This window comes from Equus przewalskii, chromosome X, assembly GCF_037783145.1.
Source record: "Equus przewalskii isolate Varuska chromosome X, EquPr2, whole genome shotgun sequence".
Lineage (NCBI taxonomy): Eukaryota > Metazoa > Chordata > Mammalia > Perissodactyla > Equidae > Equus > Equus przewalskii.
This window is the reverse complement of record NC_091863.1, coordinates 25,989,166-26,015,026: the sequence shown is the minus strand read 5'-3', so window position 1 is coordinate 26,015,026 and position 25,861 is coordinate 25,989,166. Positions and strand designations below refer to the sequence as shown.

Genomic DNA, 25,861 nt, shown 5'->3' with positions numbered 1-25,861 from the left:
ACATCGTGGTGATGAAGAACCATCATCCTGAGATGTGTCCCTCAAAAGTCTCGGTGATGCTTGAACAGATCCAGAGCTGCTTCTTGAGGAAGGTTCCAGCTTAGTCTGAAGGTAACCTGACAGCCCACTTCTCTGTGAGACTGGGAAAGTCTCCATCTCTACACTAACACTTCAGGCTACTCAATTTCCCTAACATTATGCTAATAACCATCCACTCATCCAGTATACAAAGCATGTCTTTCTTTCTTAATTAGAGCCTACCATGCTTTCATCATAAATTAGAGCTTCAAATTGTCCACTATCTTACTTCTATCAAAAACCTGGCTGAAGGTGATATTTAAAGGTGATACTATAACCAAATGATCACTTCTAAGGAGCTGCTGATTCTACAGCTTTGTGATTCTGTAACTCCAAGGACTTGCTATCCATTTTTCCCTTGGGAAAGTCTAAGATCTTTCCTTATACCAGAAAGCTACATACCTGGGCCACATTAGCTTGCCTTCCCCAGAATAAAATACTGTGAGTAATATTTTAATATTAAGTATTCAGACTCCATCAGAGGTCAATCAGGAATATCATTAAAATTATTTTTATATTTGATGTATATTTATCAATAATCTTGTCACTTTGGATGGTCAATATTATCACGGTATACTCCCATGGGGCACATTCCTTTTAGAATTTAACACCAAGACAAAAATTTGTCTTTTGAAGGATGGGGTTTATTATTTCTTACAGGGGTATTTCCTCCTTTGACCCAGACACTGAAGTGGCCATCTATCATTAGCTTAACTCCTGAATCTTGCTTAGGGTAATAGGTTTAGTAAATCTGAATGTTCTTTTGGCTGAGTCATGTTAACTTAATACACGTTAAAGTTACTTTTGATTCATGGGACGTTTTGTGCCAAAATACACACGTCAGAACTCATATCATTACCTTGGCCTTTATTTCTACAACCAAAAGAATAAAAACAATTTTTCCAAAAGAAGTCTGATATTTAGAAGGACATTTCTGCTTTACTCTCTTTTTCTCCCATCCTTATGTCCAAGATTCTAAAAGAACTTTAAAAATAAAACCCTTTTCTACAGTTGTTGGTGTCTAGCTTGTATGGTGGCTCAAATGAGTATAGTTAAAACCATCTTATGGATGGTGCCCAACACAGCCTGGCACCAGACAAAATGAGGCTATTCAGAATTATATTTGAGAGTTACTTTAGGACAGAGAGAGAGATAATTTGCATTGTATTAAATCTTTATTGGCATGGGATGGCTGAGGAATTTATAGTTATTAGACTGCAAAGGAACACATATTAGTCTGACTTTTAACAATAGTTAGCCTCATTAATATATTTCACACCACTATTTCTCATGCACATTAAAAGTATTTTATTGACATTGATTATAAAATATGGTCTTGAGACTTTGGGCTCAGGGAGTTCTGCCCATAAGACAGATTTCCACATGCCTACTATATAACTTGACTTGGATGTCTCAAATGTCCCAATGACTCAAAATGTCTCAGTCTTTTCCAGCATCTTCTAAACTCGTTCTTCTTTCTGTATTTCTTAATTAGCTGATTGGTTCATCATTCTCCCAGTTACTCAAGCTGAAAAAGACTGTGGTTGCCGCAGACTTCTATCCATTCAGCCTCTTTCTCACTCAAATCTATACCCAAGTCCTGTCAGTTTGATCTCTGAAATGTTTCTTGAGGCATTAATAATCTGGCTCTCATCTACATTTTCAGTACTCTCTTCTATCATTCCACTATTTTATATCCTTTCCTTTTCATCCATACCACTGTCATTCATCCAACAAATGTTTATTTAGCTTCCTCAGTAATCATTATTATTATTATTATAACTAGATACCTAGGATATAAAAATGAGTATGACAAGCATTATCCCAGTATGAATGTCAGACTTTACACAAGTAATCAACCATGATAAGCCTTATGAGGAGTACATGAAAGAGAGAGAGAGAGAGAGAGACAAAGAAGAAAACCATTTAGGGTAGAGTTAGAAATCCGAGTTAGTGTCTGGGTCAGAGAAAGCTTCTCCGAAGAAGTGAGATTTAAACAGGGAATTGAAAGATAGGTAAGAACTGACCACACAAAAACATTGTGAATGTGGGGGAGAATTTTCCACACAGAGGGCATACCACATTGAAAGGTACAGGAGGGAAAGTGTCACACAATAAAGGGACTGAAGGAGTGTGACAAGAGTATATTTGGAAGGAAGAGGGCCAAGAGACCAAGCTCGAGAGGAGGTAGGGCCAGATGCTGGAGGGGCTCTGAGTTCTGTTTGAGAGGTTTTTCTTTGCCCTCTGGGCTTTGGGATGTCATTGAGGGGTAGTCATCAGGAAAGAGCCATGATGAGAGTTGTCAGAGACTTATTTTGCTGAAGAACAGAGAATGGTTCAGAGAGAAGCAAGTCTGAGAGGAAAAAAAAAGAGGCAGTTACTGTAATCTTGACAAGAAGTGATGGTGATCTTGACTAAGATGGTGCACATGAGGGTGCAAGCAAGTGGACAAATCTGAGAAAAATGCGGGAGGTAGAATTGACAGGAGTTGGTGTTAGATTGAATGAATATAGGATAGAGTCTGGGGAAACAGTCATGTATGATTTTCAGTTTCTGACTTGATTTTCCTATTGAGATGACACTACCATTTATAGAAATGTCAAAATAGTAAGTGCTATGTTGGATAAAATAATGAATGATTAAAGGCATAACAAAAGGAAAAGAAGAGATTTGGAGAGAAATAGAGAGTGAGTGTGTTTTGGATGTGTTAATTTTGAGATATCTGTAAAACTAAGTGAAGGGTTGAGTAGACAGAGAAATGAATATGATGTCAGGAAGAGAGGTGGACATTATGAACTACATGTCTTCCCCTAAGAATGTCATACAGCTGTATGTCAGCGCACTTGTGACAAGCACCTGCTTGGAGCTTTTATCCTTCACCTTCCTTTCTATACTCAGCTAAAATGTCACCCTACAATAATTCTTCCCAGTCTCTACTATCCTCTGATTTGCTGGTATGATTAATTTCTTTCTATCTATGTTCCCAAAATGCTTGTTTTATTAACTTAATGGATAGTTCCTTAAGCAGTGGAATTGTGTGATTTGTATGTGATGGTTTCCCCAACGAGATTAGGAGTACCTTGAGGGCAGAAAAAACGTCTCCTCTTGTATGTCCATGCTTAGCTCTACATCTGGACCCGTGTGAATCTAGCTTTCTAAAATGAATGTATTAATTAAGGAATTGAGTGGCTACTATATTCCAAAAAATATTCTGCACACTATGTACAAGAGAGAATAGGTCCATGCTCTCAGAACCTCAGATCCTAGTAAACTGAGCTAGGAGACAAATTGCAAGAGGGGAAAAAAAAAGTCATAAAGTGAGAAATGCTATGTAGAGAATTAAAAGAGAGTTAGAAAGTCTTGAAAATTGTTTTAAGACCTCACTAAGGTGATGATTTTTTTAAGGTGAAAATATGATTGACAAAAAATAGCTTGTCAGGTAATGATCTGAGGGCAAAGTATTCCAGACACAAGGAGTAGCTGGTGCAAAGGTCCTAAAAGTGAACTGACTTTGTGTGTTGAGGGAGGATCTAGAGAAGCTATATATATAGCAACCAAAATATATAACAACCTGCCTATAAGGTTGTTAGGGAGATGATAAGTTATATATTCCCCCTGTTGGTGAAGGACATCATCTCATACCTCAATTGAGTTTATTCTTAGCCTCATCTCCTAGGTGCAATATTTGAGCTAAAGGTCTTAATTAGCATGAGACTCTCTATATAGTAATGCCCAAGTGTCACAAAGATTTACCTAAAGGAGACATTTGTTCACATCGTAAAGCCATCCAATGGAAGCACGTGATGGGAATCAAGAAATAAATTTTATTTATGAAAGGTAAGAGCCGTACAAGTGGTCATAGCAACTTCAAATTCAGCAGCACCTGAGAGTAACCTTTAAGGAAGATTTAGAGGCTAGAAAATAGCCCAGGATCCATGAAGATAGATTTGCTTGAGGTGATAGGTTTAAGCATATATCTTTGTGAGTGTATATGAGTTTAAGTTTATATTGGCCAATTTTATTTGCTTGTTTGTTTGTTTCCAACATCTCTTGTAGGGCCAAATGTTTCCCTAGAGAATAACCACTTCAACTATGCCAGTTGCTATATTTTTATGCAACCTTCAACTCTTCATACTAAAGTGCCTCCAGAATACAAAATAAATCTTTTCAAATTTAAAAAGAGGCTCTCCAAATATTCCCCTTAAAAGTATCAGTCAGACATATTTCTAGGTTCCTAATATATTGCATGTTGCCAGGAAGTATATTCAAACCTTCAGAAGTTATTCATGTAACTATGTACACTTGCTGGTGTGCTTCTGCCTTGCTTGCTCCTTGAAATTGGAAGCTAAGATCCTTCCAGGGGGAAAAAAATCTAGGGAAGAGGAAAAGTAATTTTACTTATAAGATAAGATATATGTGAGCCACAGCTTTGTTTTATTTTTAATTTACCATAGCTTCAAAAGGCACCATTGCTTTAGATCAGGGGTCAGCAAAGTTTTTCTGTAAAGGAGCAGATAGTAAATATTTTAGGTTTTGTGGGCTGAAGATCCCTGTTGCAACTATTCAATTCTGCCATTGTAATGTGGAAGCAGTCATAGAAAATATGTAAATAAAAGTGTGTGGCTGTCTTCTAATAAAACTGTATTTACAGAAAGAGGGAGGGGGCCACATTTGGCTTAAGGGCTGTAGTTTGCAGTCTCCTGCTTTAGAGCTAACGATTTGATAACAGGCATCAACTGTTTGGGGAACCCTGTAATTAGGGACTATAACACCTAAAAGATTTATCTCTTCCTTTTTCTCTCTCTTTTTCTGGTTATGAGAAATAAGGGCTAGAAATGTAGTTAATGATAAGGTCCAATCAGAGCAATTATAGTGGTTACAAACACAGTTGGCAGCCTGTTGGTCAGTCTTATTTAGTCTCTGGCAACTTCATTTTCACAGAATGAATTCATATGTTTGCAATGTCTTTTTTTTAGGAAAGGGAATTATAAATTATAATGATGCAAGATCTCCTTTTGTTTATGACCTTGGTGGTGCTTAATCTACTCACTCATCGATTTTCCAATTCATATAAAGTAAAATCTTTTATGAAAATGTTGACTTTTGCAGCCTTTCTTCCACTTTTTCTATAACAATTAACAATTAATTTGTGTAGCTTTTTACCATCTTTTTAAATTTCTGTTCACCTTGAAAATGTGAATACAAAGCAGTGCTATAACATGCATTTTGTCTTGTTCACACATAGTGGCTTCTGGTACTTCATAAAAAATGGAACAAAATAGTCTAGCAACAGGTTGAATGCACATGAATCAAATAACAGGAGAAGATAAGTCTTCAATCTTTCTTTTAAAAGCTCAGTTTCTTAAAGCCTGTATATAGACATTCAGAATTGTAGTAAGAAGGAAAAACGTCCTTAGAATTAGAATACTTTAATTAATTAGTGTATAAAATAATTTGCCGGAAACCTCAGAAATATAAAGGCAGAAAGTTACTTGTTTAGTAACTGTTTCTTTACTAAAAACACCTCTATGAGTTTTAAGGAATACTTGATTATTATTTCATGTGTGAAAGTGACCTACCTCTTCTGGGATACTACTGTGCTCATGAGGAGTGTCTTTTTCCTCCAGCGATCCTTTTTTTTTTTTTTGTCAACAGGTCACAAGAATAGTATACCCTAAAAATTCCCATGTTGCTGAAAATGTGAAAGTGTGTGATATGTGTATATATATATATATATGGCTGCAACTGTCAGGTGTCTCATCCTGAAAAAGAAATTGGGTCAGAATTAAGAAAAAAATATTCTTGAACATTTAATGTCCTTAAAACAAAACTTCATTATCTAATAAATACTTATCTGCATCATTCTGATGCCTCCAAATGATAGTTTATTCAAGATACATTGTGATCTATATTTTGACACACAGCTCTGCAATTATCATGAAAAAGTTTCAAGTTTTACCTCATTTCTCAATGCAAGTGAATTAAAAATATTCAATTCAATTCAATTTCATAAACATTTTGAATGAACATGTATGTGAGCAAGGTTGTAAGAAATTAGCTTCTTGATTAGAAAATTGATGAATTTATGGTCTCTGACTTCAAAGAACTCACATGAGAGTGAGGCATACGGACAAAATCAAAATTTGCTGTAGATTATAAATTCAAAATGGGAAAACTATATAATAGAGGATGAAGAGGGGGAGCACAGGGAGCAGAAATAATTCTGACTGTGGGACTTGAGGAAAGTTTCATAGTGCTGGTTAAAAAGAAATACGGTTCACTTGCTAGAGAAGGGGCAAGGAGGGCATTGCAGATAAATTAAGATTCTGTGGCATATTCAGAGGTTGATATGTTCAGAAAAGTGTGATGTTTATTATGTTCTATGTATATTCTATGTATATTCTATTTCTATGTAGTATGAGTGATATAAATATTTAAAACCAAATGCCTTATAAAATTTGAAAGAATTCCATCAAATGATCTGTGATATATTTGCATTTCCTTTTTTCTTATATCATTATGAACAATGATCTGAAATTTTTTTTTAAAAAAAGCTTCTCCAGATTAGTAGAGGATTATTGATTTTAGAATGAACAAAGTCTACAAATCATTCAGGGAAATTCAGCCTTTTTGTTCTATCTTATTTCTGAAACCACATAGTTCCCTGAGATGAATAATCAATCATGTATTTGATAAGCTCCTAAATTAAGACTCAAAAAACTAGTAATCGATTGGGATTTCATTTTCTCCCTCTTTTTTACTAATCCCATCTATATTTCTTTATATGAATTATGGACATGTTGGATTAAGTTGACCTCTATTTTAGGGGGAAAAATGCTTTATATGACATTAAGAAAAATTTGATTTGCTTTAATTAGCCACTTTTAATTTTGGTAGAGTAACATTGATAAGATGAATATTACACTTAGATCATAGCATTTGGTGATATTATTGTTATTATTATTTTTTTATTAAGGTAACATTGGTTTATGACATTATATAACTTTCAGGTGTACAATATTATAACTTGATGTCTGTATATAATACAGCGTGCTCACCACCAAAAGTCTAGTTTCCATCCATCGCCATACAATTGACCCCTTTCACCCATTTGGCCACCTCCCACCCTTTTTCCCTTCTGGTAAATACCAATCTGTTGTCTGCTTCTATGAGTTGTTTTGTTTTATTTATTCATTTGTTTTGTTTTGTTTTTATATTCTACATATGAGTGAAACCACATGGTATGTGTCTTTCTCCATCTGACTTATTTCACTTAGCATAATACTGTCAAGGTCCATCTATGTTATCACAAATGGCAAAATTTCATCTTTTTTATGACTGAGTAGTATTCCATTATGTGTATATACTGCATCTTCTTTATTTATTAATCTGTCGATGGGCATTTAAGTTATTTTCATATCTTGGCTATCGTGAATAATACTTCAATGAACATAGGGGTGCATATATCTTTCCAAATTAGTGTTTTTGTATTCTTCGTATATGAAAACCACAATGAGATATCACCTCACACCCATGAAAATGGCTATTATCAAAAAGACAGGAAATAATAAGTGTTGGAGAGGATTTAGAAGAAAGGAAACCCTCATACACTGTTGGTGAGAATGTAAAGTGGTGCAGCCACTATGGAAAACAGTATGGAGATTCCTCAAAAAATTAAGAATAGAGCTACCGTATGATCCGGCTATTCCACTTTTGGTCATATTATTATCAGATGATTATAAAATGTATGAATGATAAAAGTGAATTTTAAAATATAAGACAAATATCTTAAACATAGGTCTATGTACATGTACTTCAGGAAAAATGTACACACTTATTGGTCCATTTATGCAAATTATCTTATATAGTAACTGTTGAATATGAGGATCTTCACATATTTCGTTTCTCTTTCATCTCTTAGATGAAATTGGATATTGCTTCTCTGTAGCTAAAACAAAGCACACAAAGGGAATTCTTAGTGCAATTTCACTGAAACTCACTATTATACTAGTTCAACAAAGTGCTAATAAGTGTGTGCCTTAATGTTCCCTTTAAATACTACCACTAGCGTTAGGCAAGGACAAAGGCAATAAAAATAAAATTAGTAACAGAAGCTTTAAAAGAGGAAGGATTAATAAATACAAAATAAGTGATATGATATCTTTATCTATTGTTGAGAAGACGTTAGTGGTCAGGAGAAAATTGCCTGATCATAGTGTGTGGTGGGAATAAAGAACTATTATCATGTATTTCTTCTCCCTAAAACTTTTCTTCTCTGGTTATATTTTTCTTTATCAGTTAAATCAGCAGATGTTTAACTTTACTTACCTTAATATATAAGGCATTACAACATATGAAGTATTTCAAAGGCCCTATGATAGTTAATCAAATGAAAAAAATATTACAGATTAGCTGAGCAATATAAAATATTTATTAATTTGGGGAAAAGTAAATCAAGGTTTCACAGTTATTTTGATATTAATGCATTTATTCATTTATCAAATAATCTGACCGTTTACCAATATGACTAGTTTTATAAGTAGATAGATAAAGATATAGATCACCATTTGATCTTATTCCAATCTTATTTTAAAGGATAGCAGGTGTAAATACAGTTTGAGGGAATATATCAATTAGGATCCAGTAAGGACAACAACTGCTCTAGTCTAATATAGTGGTTCCCAACCATGGGTGATTCTGCCAACCAGGAGACAATTGGCAATGTCAGGAAACATTTTTGGTTGTCACAACAGCAGAGGTGTTACTGGCATTTAATGGGTAGAGGCAAAGATGTTACTAAACACCCTACAAGGCACAGGTCAACCTCCCATGGCAAATAATCATCAGTGTCAAAATATCATTACTGATGAAGTTGTGGTACCCTAGTCTGGTACAAGAAATTTAATGTGAGGAGCTAGTTACAAAATTGTTGAGACAGTTAAAAAACCCAACAAGGAATAGTGAGGTAGCCCAGAGATTAGCATCTGTGGAAAGCAACTACTATGTCTAGGGTTTTAAGAACAAGGCAGTAGGGGATATTACCAGGCCTGAAGAGCCAGACCAACTTGGTCAAAGCTGGATTCAGGATGGATGCTGCTGTTGGGAGTTGGAACCAAGGAGGGAGAGTCTTTCCAGGGGACACTGGAAGCATAGGGAATATGCAAAGCCTACTGTTGTCACCACCAGAAGTAGAGAGAAATGGAAAGAAATACATTTGTTCTTTCTTCTTTCTACCTGCCAATCTCTCATCAGTGTTTCCCATTGGCCAAACCCAGTAGGAAGCCAATTGGCAAAGGATTTGGGGAAATGTAAGTTGCAAGGGACATGAGAGGAAAAGATCTGAGAGCAAACAGGAAAATTACCAGCTCAAGAAATAGGAGTCGTAAAACTTTCTAATTTTATTATTTCAGCTCCCAAGGTGTTCTCATGTCTTTATTCTTTTCTCTTTGGGAAATATAAAAATATATCAAAAGTAACAGGTGTAGTAGAGTTACAACATGCATACCAGTGGATACAGTGCACTATTAATTCTCAGATGGAAACTAGGAAAAAGATAAAGTGCTTGTTAAAGAAGAGTTTGTGGGGAAAATCATTAAGGAACAAAAAACCATTATCACACATGTTGAAATTAAATTTTGTGTGTGTATGAGGAAGATTGGCTCTGAGCTAACATCTGTACCAGTCTTCCTCTATTTTGTGTGGGATGCCACCACAGCCTGGCTTGACTAGTAATGCTAGGTCTGTGCCTGGGATCTGAACCTATGAACCCCGGGCCACCAAAGTGAAGCGTGTGAATTTAACCACTACGCCACCAGGTCAGCCCCTTGAAATGAAATCTTTTAGTTAATGAATTTTCCTTCCTATCTTTCTTTCAAAATTGAGAAGATAATATGTCATTATATTGATGTAAAATATAAAGAATGCAGGCATTCTAAGGGAAAAAAGATGAGTGGAAACAAAAAAAAAAACAAATACAATGGAATGAACAAATATTACAACCTGATTTCAATTAAAACTGAAAATGACACCCATCTTTTCTTCAAATAGAATTTACGTAACCGAAGTAGTGGAACTTCCTCTTCCATGGCAGCTCTAGAGGAGGGGCAGATGGCATGGGACTGTGGACAGATGGACCCAGGGAGAGGCCACATTTATAGTTATTGTTAAATTTTTACTTACAGTATCACCCAAACCTCATCTAGCATTTTGCTTTCAGATTGTCAATATTTTCTTCGTTCACCAGCATGACCTTATATATAGATGCATAGAAACCTCCTGTTACAAATTTACACTTCTCAGTTGTTATTTTAGGAAAACATTGTAGATGTTTGATTTAACCAAGGTGATGGAAGCCGGTTTGATTGGAGCAACATATTAATATAGAAACCAAGGTTAAGACTTTAAATTCTATATGAATTATCATGTGGAGAATAGAGTCTATATCCCTGATCCTAGTCTCAATGTCTTGCATAAATCAGTGGCAAGAATGAGAAAGGTTCAGAGAAAATTATCATAGCTAATGGCTAAACAATGTAGTGTGCTTATTTTACTACCAGCAGGCCAGTGTTCATTTTTTAAAATAATGGTTGTTACTTAAGCAAAGTTACCTGGGAAATGCCTGAGTTTCATTAACATACCCCATAGTTATTAAGAGATGAAAGATAATCCAAGATAAACAAGAAATATTTACTAAATATACCAATTGGCCTCATGAAGCCATGAAACCCATGTACTTAGGGTGTTAAACGGTCAAGATAGAAGTGATATGAATTAGGTGATGAATTAAAAAACCCTTTTATTGCCTTGCTTTTGTTCTCACAGTAAGCTGTTTGTTAGGAGACCATGAGAAGTCTTTATTCTGCAGGATTTCAAGGGACAAATCCATAATATAAAGTGTATATGGTAATGAGCAAACGTATAATGCAAGCTTATGAAGATCAATTAACTGCCTTGTCTAGGCAGTCATGTCTAAACAAGGCCCTAAAATCATTAACTCTAAGAGAGCCCATTCATACCCTCCATTTTTGACAAATCCATGTCATCTTCAGGGACTTGACCATCTTGGAGGCTGCACTGCCTTGATAGAGGAAAATTCTATAATTCTTGGTACCATGGCCCATTATGAAATTGCCCATTAGTCTAGTACATTTTGGAGTAGAGGTATAGGTCTTTTTCCAGACATGAACCTGCAAGATTCATATCTAGGGGCTAAAAGAGGATAAATCCACTCAGCATAACCAAGGATAGATCAACCAATCAACTAACAGCAGGTGCAAATTACACAGGCAGTCTATTTGAGTAACCAACTAAGTAAAGCAGAGAGAAAAAAGAAAGGAGTGAGGTCATATGGACCGAAGAGCTGTGGGTTAGGGAAATTTGGCAAGGACTGAGCATATTTTGTGTAGTTTATGTGGGCCTGATAATTTTTGAAAGTCATTTACAAGCCCAGAGTAAGTGGTACTGGCATGTTCACGTGTGAGAAAACATCAAGGGAAGACTTAGTAGTTCAAGGAGTGATAAAGAGGAGAGAGAACAATTATTTGCACTCAAAGAGCCGTCAAAGGCAGGAAAATAATCAACTTGAGCCCAGCAGGGAAAATTTAGGTTAAATATTAAGCAACAGTTTGTTAGACATTCTGACGGTTTCCTTACACTCACTTCTGTACTTTCCTACTTTCCTTTACCTCAGGGGATTTAGTATTTTTGTTTTTTGTTTGTATTTTTTACCTGTAATTGGTCAAGGCTTGATTTGATGTCAATCTGCTAAAGTTATTTTAGAGATTATTAAAACTACTTAAACTCTTTCAAAGAGAAGATTGCTGATTCTTTACATTCATTTCTAGAGGAGGAGGATAAGAGTCCAATGGTAAGGCTGAAAGCAAGATATCAGTGTGTATGGGGCCACGAGAAGGTAGGACACAAATAGGACCGTTGCACCGAATTCCAGAGATGAAAATGCTTTGTGTTAATCTAGAATTGGTGAAGGCTTATAGCAGGTTTCAGCAGTCTAGCTTGGGAGCCTGGGAATCTGGTAAGGCATCTTGTCCAGGAATGGACCAATGGACTAACAACTCCTCGAGAGAGATGATTCATCAGGGCAGACCAAGAGATCATGCCATGAACAACTTTTGTAGGGCTCCCCATATCCTCATCATTGGGTCAGCAGGATCTTCAGAGATGGGACCAGCTCGAGCCTGCAGGTAGGACCCACATACTAGAGTCAAAGGATCCTGCAGTGGGCAGCCCAGGCATAGTTTGTATGAATGAGGGGATTTTTCCCCTTTTAATCAAAATGTCTTTACTAAATATTGACCCCAAAATTCCAACCAATGGAAAAAAATATGCAAGATGAATGATATTTATTTTTAAGCTTCCCTAATGCTCATTCCACTGAGAGGTGAGGAGGGATAGAGTAAGAGAGATCTTTTAGCAATCCTGTGAGTAGAGAATGAGAAGGGAAAGGGAAGAATGTGAAAGCAAACATCTTAGAGGGATAGACTGTCAGACATTAAACACCTCTTGCCTATACTTAAATGCATTCCTCTTCAGTATGTGAATCAATGTACTTATTTAATATTCATTCACCAGACATATATTTAGCACTAACAGTGTGCCAGGGACTCTGGTAGGCTGTTGGGTTATCAAGATGTATAAAACATCATTCATAACTTACAGAGCTCAGACTAATTACAAGACCTAGATATAATAGGATGTAATGTCATGGAACTCCAACTATGTGCTAAATGCTTATCTGCTTTAATCCTTGAAACAACCCAGGGAGGTAGTCTTAATTATTATTTCCAAGTTACAGTTGAGTCAACTAAGACTTCAAGAGGTTATGAAACTGGACCAAGATTGCAAAGGCAGTAAGTGTCAGAGTGAGAGGCTGATTCCATGGTGTGCCAGATTTCAAGGCCCACACTTCCATCCACATAGGGCATTGCCTTTCTTGTTTAAATCTATCATTAAACTCCCTTCAAGTCTAAGCACTTGAATTCCTACTCGCAGCATGCAGAATCAGACCAATAGTATTCATATAACCTTTCAGCTCATTCATAGATAAAATATTATTTTGTGGACTGACCTATGAAATCTTAACATGTTGGATTCCTCTGGTTAGGGACAGGCTTGATTCCAGGGAGTAGAGTATGCCTGAATGCACAGGTAGGGGTGAAGTGAACCCAGCCAGAAAGGTTAGAGAGCATCTAGCTGATCATTAAACAGCTGTCTTTCAACTGTGCAGCACACAACCTATTTGTAAGCTGGGGACTGCCTGTATTGATTCTTCCCAGGGAAGTTACTTATTTTTATACATGTGTGCTGTGTTCTATCCATAATGCAGTTCGACATGGTAACACTCAAGTGCATTATAAAAAGAAAAACAGCTGCTGCTAATAATGCTGTTTGTTTTTGTTTGTATCATGGAAGCAATAAGAACAAGTCTTCTTTCTCTTGTCCCAAGTGTTTTTTTTTTTTAATAGTGTCAAGGAATGTGAGTAATTTTGTGATAGTGAAAAGTGAAGACAAAGACTTTCCCGTTAAGCCATTCTGCATGACTGTTCTTTCTGGTAGCTCTACCCGCTCGTTCACTTATTCATTCATGAAATACTTACTGAATGTCTACTATATGCCAGGTACTACTTTAGGTTTAAGGATAACATAAAAAACAGACAAAGCCCCTCTATTTAGGGGGCTCATATACTAGTGGGGAGCTAGAAAAAGTCTGAAATAAACAAATAAATAGGCAGTATGCCAAATGATAGTGTTAAGAAGAAAACTAAAGCAGGGTTGGGGGATAGAGAAAAAGTCACAGGAAATTGCTGTTTTATATATAGCCAGACTAGAAAGACCTCTTTGAGGTAATCTTTAGACAGAAATCTCAAAGAAATGAGGGAATTAGCCATCCACATATATGAGGGAAGAACATTCCAGGTAGAGGAAACAGCAAAGGCAAAGTCTTGAAGAATGGTATGTATGTGTGGTATTTTTGAAACTTTTTACTTTGAAATAAATCAAGATTCGCAGGAAGTTGCAAAAATAGTTTAGAGAGATTCAGAGTACCCTTCACCCAGCTTCCCCTAATAGTTGCATCTTACATAACTATATGCAAATATCAACACCAGGAAATTGATATTAGGACAATCTCCAGGCCTTATTCAGATCTCACCAGTTTTTACATGCACTCATTTGTGTGTGTATCCTGTGTAACTTTACACCACGTGTAGAGTCATGTAACCACCACCACTATCAAGATGCAGAATGGTTCCATCATCACAAAGGAACTATCTTGAGCTTCTCCTTTGTAGTCACATCCATCCAGACCCCTCATCCCCATCCCTAATCCCTGACAACCACTAATCTGTTCTCCATCTCTATAATTTTGTCTTTTCAATAAACTTATATAAAAGGAATCATCGTTTAGGAAAAGAAGTGAGATGAATTGATTCAGGGCTTTGACAGATCACTCTAGCTGCTGAGTGGAGAATAGATGATAGAGTAGCTAATGAGAAAGCAGGGCATCATTGCAATAATTCAAGTGAGAAATAATTGTGGTTCTAAACCAGGATGTTTTCAGTGGAGATAATGAGAAGTAGATGAATTCTGGATATCTTTGGAAGGTGGCACTGCCAGGATTTTCTGATAAGTGGAGTGTGGGGTGTAAGAGGAAGACAGGAATTTAGGATGACTCCAAGGTGGATAGGGTGGATAGAATGGAGAAAATGATGAAGGATCAGGTTAGATGGTAGAAGGGTGGAGGTGGAAGCAAGAGTTTGTTTTTGCACTTGTTTGAAAGCTTGTTCGACATTGCAGGAAAGTAAAACAGTATAGTTGGACACAAGTCTAGTATTCAGGAGGGAAGTATGGGTTGGAGATATACATTTAGAGTTGTCTGTCTGGAGACATTACTCAAAGGCCTGCCACCTTGGAGTGCGTGGCCGTTTAGGCAAGGTTTTCATGACAATACCAGTTGTGTCATATCCATGGCAGTCTTCAAAATTATTTGGGAAAGCAGCACAAAAGCTATGACTTGACCATGCTGTTTTTGGTGATCCTTCTTCATTGATCAGTATGGCAAATGCATGTCTCTGAGAATCCTTGATACAGCAAGAATATTAGGATGTACCATTCTTCTTCCTCCATGTTTATGGTTGTAGGGGATCTTGAGTGTTCAATGGCAGTCATAATTTGACACTTCCATATGGGAGGCTGAGGAATATCATTGATTTACACTGATGAACGTCTCCTGTTGGGAGGACAGTGGCAATGGGATTGCAATCCTACACCCTTGGCTGAAGCTTTATTCCATCCACCTTGCTGATCTGTTTTTTTCACATTTTTTCTTCCTTATTGAAGCCTCTCATTCAACTGGGTTTTCAATCCTGACTTGGTAGTGTTCTAACTCTAGGCTGTAGATAACTTATTTCACTTCACTTGGTCTCCGTGTCCTCATCTGTAAAATAGATGGTTTAATCATATCTTCAGTCCTAACATTCAATGGTTCTGAGAACTGGGGCCCACTGCCTTCTTGGATATTAGTCTTATCTCTATAACACTCCCCTTTTTGTTCTGCCTTTCACACATTTTAGAGAATACAATGGGCATCCTCTTTACTCAGGGTTTATTCTTTATAACTGGCTTCCCAATTTAACTCACTCATCTGTCCAAAAATATTAGTGACTATTGTGACTTAAGTAAGTTTGCATTTTATAGGAGTCTTTAAAACCTGAAAGAAACTGATATTTATTGAGAATCTATTACATGCCAGGTACTGTACACATTCGTTGTATTTCATCCTCCAAACAACTCTGCAAGGCAGATACTATTATCATTGCTGTTATAGAAATGAAAGAACTGATTGTAAAAGAAACTCAAGGTCTTGTACAAAGTTCCACAGCGCATGAGTATTGGAGGCAGGATTTGAACCTTGGTCTGGTTGCTTCCAGAGCCACAATTTTCCCATTGGAACATCCTATCATCCAAAATGAGTAATGTGGGAATCCTAAACATAATGGCCTGCGGTGGAAGGAGTCACAGGTCAGTATGAAGGCTGAACATCGCGGCCTAGTTCCGTTCCAGTGCAAGGCTGGCTTCTCCTGGGGAAGTCCTCCTGAATTTCTGTTCCCTCAGGGAATTTGCTAGAGTCCATGGTATAGGGTCTCCCTCACACTATATGAGGCTATAAGAATACTGTTAAAAGGTCTTAGAGTAATACTCAGCCATTTGGGAGTCAGACTCCTTCTGGACTAAATTCAGTGTTCCTGTAGCTACAAATGAACTGAGTCAGGGAGATGATGGATTTATATTTAGACACAGTGGTCACTTTTCCCTATAATGATTCCAGCCTAGTAGATCACAGGCAGTTAAAGCAACCCAGAATAGCTAAAGTACAACTGAGAACTCATTGCCCACTGACTTTCACTATGTTTGCATGTGGGAAGCAAGAATAAAACATACATGAAACATGTTAGCCAGCTTTCCAGAGCTCCTAACACCAAATCTGTATGAGTTCTGATAAGGCATTGACTATTATTAAAAAGACAGAGACTCCACATACTTAGAATTTATTGTTTTCCTTTTCAGTCACCAAAGGACAGTCCTCTGCATATGTTAGCAAAAAATGGTACTGATCTTATCATTTCTAATATTAAAGTTTAAATTTGCAAGCTGTACAGCTCATATTGTTCATTTTAAGAACCAATATTGATTGGTATCTTGTACTACAGCTTGTACTGTGGGTCAAGTTCCAATACAGCAAATATCATTGCAATAAAAATTCTAAAAAACTGCATCAAAAAACCTTTCATGTTTGAGTTGCCAGCCTGATAGTATGAAGCAATTCTGAATAAAGAATGCTAGGAGATTCTCAATAATTACTTGTCCTGGCCAACAAAACTGCATTAAAAACATAGCCATCAATGGAGGATTGTTTCTAAACCAAGCTTGAGAGGTCAAATCAAAGTTGGCATGTAATAAATGTGTCTGAATGAATATTGAATGGGGAGATTCATGTACCCTGCCTTAAGTAGCGATGAATTTCCAGTTCCTAGGTCAACGTCTAGCATATAGATCCTGAAGGAATGAATGGACACAGAGTAATTTTTTCTGATATCCAAATTTAATCATATCACTTCCCTGCTTGAAATCATTTAATAGTTTCCCATAGCCTCTAGAATTTTATTTTGAACAATGCTTCTCAAACTTTAATGTGTATAAAAATCACCTGAGGATCTTATTAATAAACAGATTCTGATTCACTAGGTCTGGGGATGGGCCTGAGATTCTGCATGTCTAATAAGAGCCTGGGTTATAACAATGATGCTGGTCTGCAGACCACACTGAGTAGCCATGGCATAAGCTACTTAACATGATGTGAAAAACTGCTCGTTTATGATTGGACCTCAAGTCTCACTCTTGCCCCCAAGTGGGCTTTTGCTCCAGTTATGTATTTCCCTGAAAATGCCACAATCTTGCAGTATCTGTCTGAATGCTGGGTTTTCCCCAATTCTTAGACCTACTTTCTTCAAGTCCTAGCTCAGGCATCACACCCACCAAAAGATTTCCCCTTCTCCTGTAGTCTGAGTTAATGCCACTCTCATGTGCTTCCAATGTGGTATTTGAGCATAAACTTATCACATACCTCATCATGGTCGATGGTGGTACCAGTGATGCATCAAAATGCCTGGATGAGAAGATGAGAGGGAGCTAGGGGATTTGTTGTGAAAGTAGGTTTGCAGAGAAAAACGTACTGATTACAGTTAAATTGTATATTAATTTAGGATGCCCAATAAAGGGGCTAAAGTCTCTGAATCCACCCCTTGACACCACTGCTTATCTCCTTGTAACATGCTTTTGATTCACACATCTATTTCTTCCATATGTGGAATGTCAGCTCCATGAATATCACCAGTACAACCTGTTCATAAGACAGAGTTGAATTTATTCCTTACCATAGTAAGGAAGATCACTACTTTGCAGAGCTTTGTAGTGTCTCACAGGAGGAAGGACGAGGTTGGATTTTATGGGGATTTTGGAGTTTGGTTCAAGATGGGTGTTTCAATGTGGGGGCACAGTTAGGATAGGGTAAGGATCATGACATTTCAACTTAGGTTTGGTGGAAACAACATGGCAAGGTGAGGCAAGAAGTTTGGAGAGTATTCGGGTGTAAACCCTCTATTGATACTTTCTTTCAAAGAATTGATGGGACTTTGGGGAAGTGACTGTAATGAATAGTCAAATTATTTGCCTGGGCAAGAGCCTTCCAGAATAGGAAAACTATGGTAATGAAGACAATGAAACAGTAAGTCATGTTAATGTAGACAGTAAGCTGTGTGAGTATAAGGGGTAAGTAACCTTGGTTTTCAGTGTCCAAGCTGTTTGTGGTGGTAGATAATTTTGGTTCTCAAATAGATTGAGAGCTTCCTGAGGACAGGACAATGTCTTTATAATCTCTAAAATCTCTATGTACCGTACAGCACCTGCCATAGAACAAGCATCCAATAATTGTTGGTTGAGTAGATGCTGAGGAAAGCATGCAGTAAATAAAAATGGCAAAAGGACACAAGCTCTCTATCATTTGGAGGAATAATGGTGCTTTCCATTGATTTTTGCTACTCACTGTGGGGTCCACAGACCAGCAGCATCAATACTACTTGAGAGCTTATTAGAAATGCACAATCTCGGGAGGCACCCCAGACCTAATGACTAATTATGCAAACTCTGCATTATTAAGAATATTCCCAGGTGATTTGTATTACATTAAAGTTTGAGGAGAACTGCTTTAATATCTATTTAATCCTAACCTCCTGATGAGGTATTATTAGTCCCATTCACAGATGTGGAAGTTGAAGCCAGAAAATTTAAATAACTTACACAAGGTCAAACAGTTTTTGGGTAGGTGAACGGGGGCTGTCTTAAGTCTTTTACCTCCACCACGCATATCTCAGCTACTGTCCTAGAATGGGATGCACTATAGTAATCCAAGAGGGATGAATAAACTGAAAATCTAAATAATGATATACACTCTGGAAAGTAGATTTCTTTTCAATTCTAATTTCTCCTTCCTTTCAAGTTTTCTGATGCGTAAAAATATGAACAGCCGGTCTGAACAATGTTTAGGTGCTGTGCTTTGATCCTTTTTCCATTCAAGATATTTGATTTGCATTCTGAAAAGGAATCTCTGATAACTTCTGTGATGCACACCGCACCATTAGCCAAAAAAGGGCTGATCCACTTTCATTTGAAGTGGCTGGCTGTGAGCTGCTCAAAGGGAAAGCATGTCTATTTACATATTATATTAATTATTTATAAATAAAAGGCCCCCCCCTTCTTTCTTCTATTATAAAATCTATAGTTAGGGGGTCAGGAGGAGGGTCAAAACTGCATACATTTGCATCTTCCAAGCTGGATAACTAGTTCCAGCATTACATAGATGGCGCCAAAATAGCACCTCAAGTATCAGGCTCTATCAAATATAATCTATCCATAAGGCAACTGCTGATGATATTTAGGAGAATAAAAGTTGGTTGAAAAGATAGACAACCCAAATAGCGACCCCTGTAAAATCATTTGCCTATAATAGCTGTCTTGAAGATAGAAATATCAAGGGTATTTCTCCTTCATTTATCATTTATCTGGTCATTTGACAAGTATTTATTGAACACCTGTTATGGGGGTAGATATATGCAGTGAGGCTGCTTGTGTAAGTAGGTCTTCCTGAGAATATGCATAACATTGGTACTCAGAACCGGAAGATGTGTGTATCTAAGCTGAGGATTCTGTCAGAGGATATTTAGAGGTGGAGTAACAGGCAGTAAAGAACATACTAGTCAGTTGTGGAACATAAACACTTCAGCAACACTTAGGTTATTAACTTCCCATTTTGTTTTAGGTGTACTTAATTACCCTGTTTATTAAACAAGCACATCATAATCTGTAGATATTGTCATAAATAGCACAATAATACCTGCCACATCAGGGATGTCACCTACTAAATTAAGTGTGTTGCTTGGCTGTCCTGACATGCACGCACCGGGGCCTATAGACGGGTGCTTGCCAGAGATTGCTTCCAGGTATGTGTCTGTGGGAAGGTCCTGTGATGCAGGGCACTTTGAAACCTTCCCCTTTGGCTTCAGGAATTAACCTGAGGGCTCCTTGCCAGCATGCGTTTTGTTATAGGACAGTAACATGGTAAAGAACGTGCCTGTGAATTGAGGGTTATTGAGAGGTTGTTGTAGAAGAAGTAAAACTTCCTTGAGGAATGGTATTCTTTTGTTCAATCCATAGTGTAAGTTTAATGTAAGACTTTGATGAACAGCCCCGGAGGGTTAGTAAGTATGTATGCACATGTATAGCTGATTATTAATGTATATTATATCAGTGAGGTAAGATAAAGTTTGCTATTCATTCATTGATGAATGGAGCATTATAATGAACTATTATGCTATTAGAAATAGCTGGGGCAATAAGCAAATAATGCATTTGGTTTTCAGCAAACTTTTTAAATATTGTATCAATGTATTCACTTAAATAATTTTTACTTTCATTATAGTACGTAAATAATTCAGCAACTTCTAACCTGACCCTATTATCAATTCAACATCCAATATTTAGCCAAATATTTATCGAGGACTGACTGTGTTCTAGATGCTGCGGCTACAGTTTCGAACAAGACCGTTGATATCTCTCATGTTGCTGACAATGAATGATCTACCTCAAAGTATCAGCTCTGTAGTTTACCACAGTGATTTAAAAATCGTTAGGGAAAGAAAAAGGGGCCTGTCTTTGTCTAGGCAAATATGTTCTACGTGCTGCCAGAAACAGTCTTCATTGGGTAATGCAGGCTGTGCATGGAGTAGAATCGAATCCAATCCATGATCCAGCAGAGCTTCAGCCCAGATTTTCTTTAGAGCCTTTGCTACACACAAAGTTGGCTGATGTGCCATTCAGCATCCCAGCAGCTCTTTCTCTTCACACTAGCAATGGCAAAGCTTTGTGCGGAGGCATTGCTGGCTGCTCTGAACTAAAACCATCCGTGGGGACCGTAAGAGGTTTTTTGCACACCTTATTAAGGTAGGCAATAGTGTGTCTGTGTCTGTGTGTGCCTAAAATCCGGAAGACATCTGTTGAGAGGAAAGTGCTCTTCCGTGGGTCTGGCTTCCTCTATGTAAGTCTTCTATTCTGATGCAGGAGCGTGTGAGCAGTAGGTGGGAGGAGATGCTTTTGTACTTGGAATGCTGAGGTCCGGATTAAGTGATATTGCAATAGCTAGTTAGAGAGACAGAATAAAGGGCTGGGGATCAAAGAATTCAAAAATACATCCTTCCATTATTTCTCTGCTCTCAAGTTAAACCACATCATTGTAGGGGAAATTAAAAAGAAAAACAACAAAAAACAGCAGTAAGGGCAAGTAGCCCAAATGTAAGGTTCTTTGAGCAGCTCTGGTTGTCCAGCTTTTGAAGTCTCCTTCTTACAGCCAATTTGTTTGGCTCCTCTGGAGGGGGCAATTCATATCCACTACCCTCTCCTGGAGCATTTCCTTCTATACTCCAACAGGGAACAATAGAGTTTAACAGTAACGGACAATTTTTTTTCCAACGCTTGTGCCCTCTTCTGCTTTTAAAGATGTTTTAAAGAGACTCTTGCTAAGGGAGTCTTGGTGCCTGTGCGTTAAGGCAGCAATTAACTTTTAGTATCAGTGCTTACATTAAATTTTCTCTTTCTGCTTTGCTAAAGCAGTCATTAAAATTCAGTGTGAGTAGCATCAAACTTTATCATAAAAATCTGCTTTGTTTAGAGCACCTTGATTTTTTTGAAAACTGCCTCCTCGTTTTAGATATACATTGCTGCCCTTCTTAGAATATCAAAATTATTTGTGCCACAATGTTAAGAGACACCAGGTCGAAACTCTATATTGTGTTTTATTTGAGAAAAAATACTCTTCTCCAAAGTTTGATCTCTTCAATTCAAGTTTTAAGATGTAAATTTCTTTGAAACAAATTATTTGAGTTGGACACTATGACATTATATACCTCTTTATTTCAAGTATTTCACAATTAATGTATGGCTAGATGATAAAATAGGATGATTTATCTTTTATTTATAGTTGAAAAAGTTATTGAGGTTTTACTTCCAGTAAGAGTTTAGAAAAGATGGCCAAAACAGGTAACTGGACTTGGAAAATAAATTTACACTTCTAAATTTTACCTTTATTCACTTGGGTTATGGTTTAATCGTTGCAAATGCCTCTGCCTTGAAGTAAATGCATTATTTATACCTATGCTGTGTTTTAATAAAGAGGAAACAGTTATGGGCTCTCTGTTGTAAATCTGAATGTTGTATTTTTTTTTTTTTGCTATATTTATAGCCTCTTTTTCTCTCTCATGAGGTTTACTTTGGAAATGAGGCATGCTCAATAATTGGCTGACATTCAGCTTCTATGTTTTAAATTTAAATGCTGTCAATGTTGTTATCACATCTGGAATGTGTGGGAAGAAAAGATACCAAGTTTTCTTATTTAGATTAAATTGTGGAATTGCAGATTGATATTTTTCAATGCATTTTCATTATAGTTTCTGCCATGGAGGCAGCGTGAGGGCTTTCAGGAAGATGGAGTGGTGTAATTACCAGGTGCACACGTTCATTAATCCTTCCTGGCTAGAGAAAGCTTCAAGTTCTTCTCCAGTGGCCCATTCGTAAAGCTATAAATATCTAAATTGTGTCAGCCAAGAAGTCACACAGAATGGTGGCTCTTTTTGAGTTCAATTTCATGCACTGTTGCTTTGGTCTTGTGAGAAAAGCTCTGAATTCCTTAGGATAGTCTTGCTTGTAAAGTTCCAAAAACAAAATATCAAATCATTGAGGATTTAATTTAAAATACACACTCTTCTTTCACAAGTAGATGTTTGCAGTAATGTGGATCATAAAACATTTTAATGTTTAATAATATAATTTAGCTCCTTTTCTTTAGAGCTCCTCTTTTTATTTTGTATAATCAAGATCATAGCTAAGATTTTGATGATTTTTAAAAAAGATTTATGGATTATGGTTCAGTAATCTCTATACTACTTCAAACCTGAGAACCCTTGTATATTATCTTTGATAGTGGAATATTTGCACTGCATGTGAATGCTATGTAAGATTTGGTCTAAAATAATATTTTGAAGTGTTGCTTAAGAGTGCTTACTTAATTATTAAATGTTTCTTAATAAAAATAATTCCGAAAGGATATTTTCTATGCACAAACAATAAAAAGAACTACAAATTAGTGTAAATAAAAAGTATAGCAATGCACTCCAGTAATACCTTTCTTCTTATATATTCTCTTGCTCTCAATGGAAATAACTAAATTAATAGAGACATCATCAAGTAACCTGCTATTTCTTCAAAATACGTCTGGGCACTCATCTGATAAGGACAACTTGAGAGTGAATGTAACTCTTTTCATTGAAGGGATACCATTTGACACACACCCACAAATATATTTTAAAACTCATGATATTGTTTCCTTTGTATGTTCTAAAATAAAGGAGAACCAGCACGTACTCAAAGTGAGTATACAAAATATATTTATATTTTAATGGTTTATTTGAAAGATCCAAAAATGTTACTAAAGTCATTTTGTAGTTGTTTCCTATGTTTGGATGTGTCAGAGTCATTGAAAATTCCTAAGACATTATTTCTAGAATACATTATTTGTCCAGAATACTTAAGAATATCTTCTCCCCCCTTGATGTTGCAATTTCAAAGTGGAATGATGTGCAATTTTTTTTTCACTTTTAAAATGACAGTAACTAATATGATCCTGAGACAAATGTCCAAGAGAATGTAATAAGCACACATTTATAGTCAGTAAAAGAAAGGGCAGGGCATACTTCTATTTGAATTTGAGTACAAAAATGTGTGTATGTGTGGGTATGTGTATTGTGGGTGTGTTATTTAGGAAGATAAGTGAAGAGACAAATATAGGATCCAGGAACTTTTGCTGTGGCTTTTACTCTGAAAACCCAGTGAAGCATCGGAGCCTCTCCTTTCTCAAGACACTTTCGGAGCTGTCCAGCAATGATCAGACTGAAGAGCATTCTATTCATAAGAAAGAGAAAACTTGTTAGCAAAAGCCAAGTCTTTTTAAAAATAATGGTTACAGCTTTTGTAAAATATGAGTGCTGTACATTTACACAGCCTCTCTGTCTTTAAAAATCAATTTCTAACAGTTCCCTACTTCCAAACTGAACACATTCACTACCTCAAGGAACGTTGCAATGTGGCCCATGTGTGGTATAAATCCTAAAGAAAACTTTAATGAAATCATGCAGAAAATCCTTCTGCTTTCTTTTTTTTCTATTGAATAAGTTAAAGTATTTTAACAATTTGAATTTAACATTGTGTTTACCATTTTGCTTGTTTGCATGTGTGCACGTGGGTTCATGTTCACAAGAGCATATATGCTCACAGGCCAGGACTGTTTAAATAGCTATCTGTTTGAACATACAGGGAAAAATCAGTGCAGTCTGACTGCAGAATTAACAGCCTCCTTTTTAAGATGGTGGAGAAAACTAATTAATTACACACAACTTCTAACTTCAAGAAATTTTGTCTCTGGAGACTTGAAATATTGGTGTGCACACAATAATGAAGACTCAGTGGGTCCCTAACAAAATAGAGGAGGAAAAGGAAAACCATAATAGCCAACAAACCACAAAAGGTAAACCTTGGTTCGCTGTCACCTTGATGAGTATCTCTGTAATATCTGTCAATAAGGGTCTCCGTGGCTTTGGAATGATGTTCAAGAACTACCGCTACTAGATATGACAGTGGAGTAAGGATTCCCGTCACTAACTCCTGCTGCCTGTGCCTATGGAAATGTAGATAACAGGGAGGAAGAGTGGTGTTCTCTAGAAGGAGCAGTGTGGTTTCAGTGCCTAACTATATAACAACACCTACGAAAGACTCAACCTACAAAAGAGACAGCTGAGGAAACTCCTTTGATGATTGTCACTTTGCCACTGAACTCATAGCACACCCCTCCCCTCTAGAGGCAAAAGGAGGGGGTAGTCACATAATTTGGTCCTTAAACAAGTGTATAACTAGAGAACTCGATCAACTCCTAAATCCCCTCTTACCTCCAAGGAAAGGAGTAATCATACCATTTTCTTAGCCATTTCGTGTATATTCCTAATTTGGGAGAGTGCGAAGGGAAACTGTTTTTCTTTTCTTACAATGGTTGAGGTTTTTTGATTTCTGGTTTAATCAAAACATCATTTTAAGAAGCATTACAGCTTCCCTTCAGCTGTTTTATCTGTTTTAAATTAACCTCATTTTTTTTCTTTTATACTTTTTTCTGTCTTAAAAAAAAAGTACCATAAGGGGCTGGCCCCGTTGCCAAGTGGTTAAAGTTCTGCACGCTCTGCTTCAGCAGCCCGGGTTCACAGGTTTGGATCGTGGGCATGGACCTACTCCACTCATCAGCCATGCTGTGGAGGCATCCCACATACAAAAATAGATGAAGATTGGCACAGATGTTAGCTCAAGGCAAATCATCCTCAAGTAAAAAAAACAAAAAAGAAGAGGAAGATTGGCGATGGATGTTAGCTCAGAGCCAATCTTCTTCACCAAAAATGAAAAAAAGAATGTACAATAGTAATACATACTAATTGGAACAAGTCAAACAAGACAGAGTTACATAGATAAAGATTTAATATTCTCCCCATCCCCTCCCCTAATATTAACATTTAGGTAGTATGTGCTTCTCCATCCATTTTCATTCAAGCCTAAATTTCCATCTTGG

At 36.8% G+C, this 25,861-nt stretch overlaps 1 protein-coding gene across 11 annotated transcripts in view; it reads left to right on the top strand.

Annotated features, from left to right (window-relative positions):
- The window catches only part of DMD (dystrophin), a 2,264,041-nt gene that overhangs the window by 1,278,930 nt on the left and 959,250 nt on the right, over window positions 1-25,861 (top strand). The window contains exon 1 of one of the 11 annotated variants that reach the window (XM_070604311.1): window positions 20,995-21,147. The exons of 8 other annotated variants lie outside the window; for them this stretch is intronic. The gene's annotated coding sequence lies outside the window, so the exon portion shown is untranslated. Of the gene's footprint in view, window positions 1-20,994; window positions 21,148-25,861 lie in introns of those variants that run through there. 2 more of the 11 variants (XM_070604312.1, XM_070604313.1) reach the window with 2 other exon arrangements.